The 6,249-nt window shown below is 43.3% G+C and overlaps 1 long non-coding RNA gene across 1 annotated transcript; it reads right to left on the reverse strand.

Annotated features, from left to right (window-relative positions):
* Positions 1 to 899: 899 nt before the first annotated feature.
* On the reverse strand, positions 900 to 5,289 carry LOC116094995. The gene is made up of 2 exons (XR_004120388.1): positions 4,633 to 5,289; positions 900 to 2,369 (listed from the first exon to the last, which is right to left on the reverse strand). It is a non-coding gene; the product is annotated as an uncharacterized LOC116094995 (long non-coding RNA).
* Positions 5,290 to 6,249: the final 960 nt, after the last annotated feature.

Below are 6,249 nucleotides of genomic sequence, written 5' to 3' on the forward strand. Positions count from 1 at the left end.
GGCACAGAACCTTCACAGGGCCGAGGTCCTCTCCTCCTATTGATGATCGAATTTGCAATCAAATTGCAAATCAAATTGTGGTACATCTACACAATGGAGTACTACTCAGCTATTAAAAACAATAAATTTATGAAATTCTTAGGGAAATGGATGGATCTGGAGAATATCATCCTAAGTGAGGTAACCCAATCACAAAATATCCAGATACTCTTAAGAAGAGATACAGTTTGCAGCCAATGAGTGCACTGTGGAAGACACACCTAATGAGTGCACTGTGGAAGACACACCTGATGAGACAAAAAAATCAAGTTAAATGCAGCTATGCCTGAGGCTTTCACTTGAATCATGTTGATGGCAGGTTAAGAAACACATCTTACACACAAGGACCATTGCCTTAGTTAGGGCTTCTATTCCTATACAAAACAGCACGACCAAGAATCTGGTCAGGGAGGAAAGAGTTTATTCAGCTTCCACTTCCACATTGCTGTTCATCCAAAGGAAGTCAGGACTGAAACTCACAAAGGGCAGCAACCCGGAGGCAAGAACTGATGCAGAGGCCATGGAGGGATGGCTGTTTGCTGGATTGCTTTCTTTAACTTGCTTAGCTTGCTTTCTTATAGAACCCAGGACTACTAGCCCAGGAATGGCACCTCCCACAACGGGCTCTCCCCACTTGATCACTAATTGAAAAGATGTCTTACAGCTGGATCTCATGGAGACATTTTTGCAAGGGAGGCTCTTTTCTTTGTGATAATTCCAGCTTGTTTCAAGTTGACACACAGAACCAGCCAGTACAACCATCATTGTATCATTGTGAAAGGTAAAATGTTCATCAATGATTTTCTCTGTTTCCCCTTTTTCATACCTCTTCTGTGTATTTGCCTAGGTACAGGTTTATAACTTCATATGTGTGTCTGGACCACTTGAATATGTTGGCTCATGTACAAGTTGTAAAGCATCTCAAGTGTTATCTTGACCTCGTATACTGAGACATTTGCCTTTAAGCTGGTGAGAAGTGTGGCTAGACCTTCTATCATCATAGGCATAATTTTATAGGTCACATTGAGATGCAAGGCCTTTATTTGTTCACTAGATGTCAGCTCACCTGCTCATGTTTTCAGAACAACTATTTAGTTTCATGAGTTCTCATCCTACCCCAAAAAGGGAAGTTTTGATGGATAGATTTTTATTTCATGTTATCTCTCATGAGCATATTATAGACCAGAGAGTACATGGACCTTTGTGGTGGTCAATCCTGTGTTGAAACTTTGTACAAGAAGCATAACCACCTGGGGAATGAGTATATTTTCTGTATTGTGGAATTTGTCAGACTTGTGGAAAATTAAAAACTGGGAAGACCATTGGTTATTATTAATTTCTATAATGATGAGCATCCAGTTGATCCAGGACATTTAGCTGAGAAAGGATGTATTTTGACTTGTGTTAACATCTGAACTCTGGGTTTTACAACTCAGAGGGCAATAGAAATGGACACGTGCTTTGCTGAGCCAATGTTTCAACGCAGAGGAGGCCTGGTGCTTCAGAGTTGTTATAAGGAACTGGTCTTGCCTATTGGATGGTATCCCTAATGGATTCTGGTACCTTGTCTCTCAGGAACACATTTCCCTCATGTTGCCTTAGGTTAGGCAACCTTTACCTTGAGGGGAGATGGCTAGACATATGTCTCAGGTTTTCTGTTCCTAGAATCCTCTATCTGAATATCCTGGTACCAAATGCTATTTCACCCTAACAGGAAATAGATAATGAAGCAACAGTTCTCACAGACTTACCATTTCTACCACTTCCAAGACCTAATGATGAAGGCCATGCAAATCTTTTGTTACTTTGCTTAGAAGAATTTCCCAATCCAAGAAGCTCAAAGAAAGAATACTCCCTAAACACCATGGTACTTCACACTGGGTCATGACTTCTACTTACATTGTCATATTAGTTGCCTTGCTTCTTTAGTGGCTGGAAGATACATTGTCACTGCATGTCCCACCTGTTTGAGCCAGATGTCACAGGGGCCATGGCATGGGGAAGATAATGAGGCAGATGGGACATGTATTTCTCTTACCTGGTTGGCAGTGTGAGGTTGGCTGTCTCTTCCTAGGGTGATGGTTATGTGTACAGCTTCTCTGTCCATGCACTAGTGCATTGAGGACAATGGTGTCAAAGGGTGGGGAGCTAATTACTTACATTCTGTAGATCGGGTGTGCAGAGGTTGTGTGCTAGCTCATGGAGGTGTCTGACAGGTAACAAGTTGTACACACTGCTTCTTCTGGCCTGGTTCCCTCCTGCAACTGTTATGCTACACCAGTGTGAACGCAGACCCATTTGGAACCACAGGCCTACGCCAGATGAGCAGCCTTTGAGAGAAGACACAAAGGACTATGTTAGTGACGTGGACACAGAAGAACTTACCGTAAAGTTGCCGTCTGGCACCATAGGTCTCCACAGGCTCTCTTTTATCTTAACCTGTGCTCCCTTTCACCAAACACTCTTCCATCCTCTACCCTTGGTCTCATTCAACTTCTTCAGAATCCATGTAAGCAGGATTGAGTGGGAATGTTCCTTCTAGTCTCACAGACATCCAAGGTTCATGTCCTGTAAATGGGTCCAGCCTGTCAGTGGCAGAGTGATTTTGAAAATGAAAGACCAAATATGCATGTGAATGTGGGTGGCCATGCCTACTACTCATTTTCCTTGGGAATCCATTTTCCATTGTTTGTTATCCCTTACAAAGGGATAGTTGAATAGTGTGTCTGTTCTACTTGCTGTGCAGTGGTAGAAACACAGCCTGTTAAACAGGTGACTAATGTGTCTCCTTACCTGAGTCCATTGCCTTCTGCTATTCTTCTTTGAGGCTATGGTGTCTCCTGGGGCTGGGCTTTGGTAAATGATAACTCAAGGATGATGTCCTTACCAGCTTCTGCTTCATATTGATCGTCCCCATGCTGGGGGCCTTCCCTACAGATTATATTATATTATCTGATGGCTCGCTAACAGTATAACTGACATCTACTTTCTGGCAGATTTGCTCAGTAACATCAATAGCGTTAATTTGTCCAGGGGTCTGTTTGTTGTCTGAGTCCTCCAAGAAGGACAAAACATCCAGAGATGTGTTATTAACTGAGACCGTGATTCCTGTCTCCTCAGTCTCAGGCTCCACACGGGTCCCCTTGCATATGTCAGCTCAGAAGTCATTATCCTATCTCTGCAGCATTCGTACTACATTTATACAATTGTCCTGTGGCAGACTTCATAGGTAAGGTGACCTGGACCTAGAGAAACCCTTGCTACTTCTGTCATTTACCTGCTGATGCTGTCGGCTTTTCTGGAGGCCATCATGAATGTGGGCAGAGCTAATTCACCCCATCTCAGGGAGGGAGGGAGGATGATATGACATGCAGGTCCCTTGACTGGGTGATGTTTTTACTTTTGTTTTGTTTTTTGAAGATGTACTATCTGCCCAGGGATAGTATGTTGTTGTTTTTCTGGTACCTATAAAGTATGTTGTTCGTGATATGTTGATTTCTCTGCCATGTGGCTTAGGGAACAAGAAGTGTTCACCAGGCAGGAAGTGGACTACCTACCGTGTTTCACTGGATAATAACGCTAAATTTGTATCACTCAGATCTGTTCATGAAACTTTGTCTGCCATGTCCATCATCTCAAAAGGTGGAGGATGGGACCACTACAATATCCTAGAAGTTATAAAAACAAGAGAAGGTGCAGGAGTCCTATACAAATATATATACAAATATAAATTTGTATATAATGAAATCCAGAGCTATCTTTAGCATTGTAATGATGCATCATGTAATCAGAAAACAAAACAAAACAAAACGAATAAAAAACAAACCCAACCACAAAGCAGTTTTGAGAAAACTAAGAAAGGTCAGACCTGGATACAACTTCACTCTTGGAGGTTGAATCAAAGTGCAAAGAAAGAAAGAATTGGTTGATCAAATGGATGAACAAATCTGACAAACCCTTAACTGAATCACCCGGAGAGGGCACAAATTATCGAAATGTGATATATGGTAGATACAAGTAGGATCCATGGGAACTCTTGACAACCTTGTACTACAGAGGGTTGAATATCCTCAAAGAAAGATTGCTCGTTCCACAAAACTGTCCCCAAACATTGCTATAAAAAGTGACCAAGCCGGGCAGTGGTGGTGCACGCCTTTAATCCCAGTACTTGGGAGGCAGAGGCAGGCGGATTTCTGAGTTCGAGGCCAGCCTGATCTACAGAGTGAGTTCCAAGACAGCCAGAGCTATACAGAGAAACCCTGTCTCGAAAAACCAAAAAACAAAACAAAACAAAACAACAACAAAAAAAAACAAACACGGGACACCTTTGGCATTCCTGTTGCTTCATCCTGGGTGTGATGATACATTCATGGTCTTATGAACATTTAAAGACATCAATATGAGTACAAGACTGAAAGAGTAATAGTCTTTCTCAACAAGGATAGCCCAGAACCAAGAGCTTGCACAGTGGCCCACTGCCCTGAAAACCCTTACAGAGACTCTGGCTTTTCAGAGTGGAGATGCAGGCCACATGGGTGATGAAACAGGAGCTACCAAATGCAGGGAGTATGAGCTCTAAGCCCAGATCCTCACCTTCTCACTTGAACACACCAGAGTTGATGGCAGTGTTCACTGCCTGTGCAAGCTCGTACAGCTCATACAGCTCCATCTCCTAGGTGCCCAGAACCGTCTGCTGCCCAAGTGCCAACCTGGACAGCATCACTGTCTCCAGCCCTGTGAATGGATGCCAGGAGTACAGCACAACCAACCGAAGCCTCCAAGTCCCTAAGCTGAAGCAGTGTTGTGCCCAGCCTGCCACGTGAATCCACAGCGCCTCCTACTGGTCACCAGTTTCCATGATGAAGGATGGTCTCTTGCAGGTCTTATTCGACAGTTCCAGTACGGAGAGCATGAGTCCTGAGAAGTCTTTAAGCAGTTCTTTGCCTGACTTGTGAGAACCTATCGTGCACAGAGCAAGGTGTGTGTGTAGCCTGGGCATGTGGTGAAAAGCTGTCCGTTGCCTGAAGATCGAACTCCTGATAGGCTGTTGGCTTAGGTAGCAGCACCCAGAATACTGCCTGGGATATCCTCGGTTCTTGGTAAATACATCTTGGATGAGGGTATTCGTGATTGTCTGTATTCATCGGTCCTGCTGAGGGTCCCTAAGCAGCTTGTGCGCTCACACACACTTCTTCCCCACTGGAATGCGTAGCTTTAGGCACAACGGTTTGCTGATGGGATCACTGCTCACGCGCCTTCGTGGCCAACAGTCCCTGCCCTAAGTCGGTTGGCTTTTGCTTTGTGCAGCTTTTCCCCGTGGGAGGGGCACTTTTCCCACCAGGCAGGCAGGGGGCGTGGCTTGATGAAGAGCAACTCAATGGCCATAGTTTGCAAGTAGTGTGTCTGGATCGTGGCTTCCATTGCTAAAGATATATGAACACACAAAATGACCAGAGATGAACTTAGCAGTCAGCTTAGCCTGTGATGAGAACGGCAAATATTTGACTATCCCACCCTAACTCAGTATCAATCACTACCATCTGGAAAGATAGGAACGGAGGTGCCAGTCCAAGAGCGTCCACACAGAGGGAAAGGGGACCAGCAGTGGCATTTACATATATGTAGTGCTTTCCAAATATGTGTTTTCATGTGTATATTTCTCATGCTTTAATTTTTTGTTGTTTTTGTTTGTTTTGTTCTGGTTTGAATGTTTTTACTGTGCTTGTTTGTTTGTTAGAGAGAGAGAGACACGGCTTGGAGTTGAAGGAGCAGGAAAGTAGAGATTTGTGCAGTAGCACTCTTGGAGATATTTGGTATCATGATGCTTTGGCATGGGCATTTCTTCCCCATTACTGATCTTTTGTTTATTATATATTATGGTTTCCAAATATGTGATTTTAAGGACTAGGTGTTTGTGTGCGTGTGTGTGTGCATGTGTGCATGTGTGTTTCTCATGCTTTAGATTGTTATTTGATTTTTTTGTTCCCTCTTTGTTTTGTTTTGTTTTGTTTTATTCTGGTTTGATTTTTTTAATATGCCTGTTTGTTTGCTAGAAAGAAACAGTGAAGGCTTGGAGTTGAATAGATGGAGAAATGGAGAAGATCAGGGTGGAGATGAGAAAGGAGAACCCATGATCAGATCATGGAGTGTGGAAAAATACTTACTTTCAATAAAAAATCAATATATGGGATGAATAGTCCTCATTCTTAG

This window comes from Mastomys coucha, unplaced genomic scaffold, assembly GCF_008632895.1.
Source record: "Mastomys coucha isolate ucsf_1 unplaced genomic scaffold, UCSF_Mcou_1 pScaffold17, whole genome shotgun sequence".
In the NCBI taxonomy this organism is placed as follows: domain Eukaryota; kingdom Metazoa; phylum Chordata; class Mammalia; order Rodentia; family Muridae; genus Mastomys; species Mastomys coucha.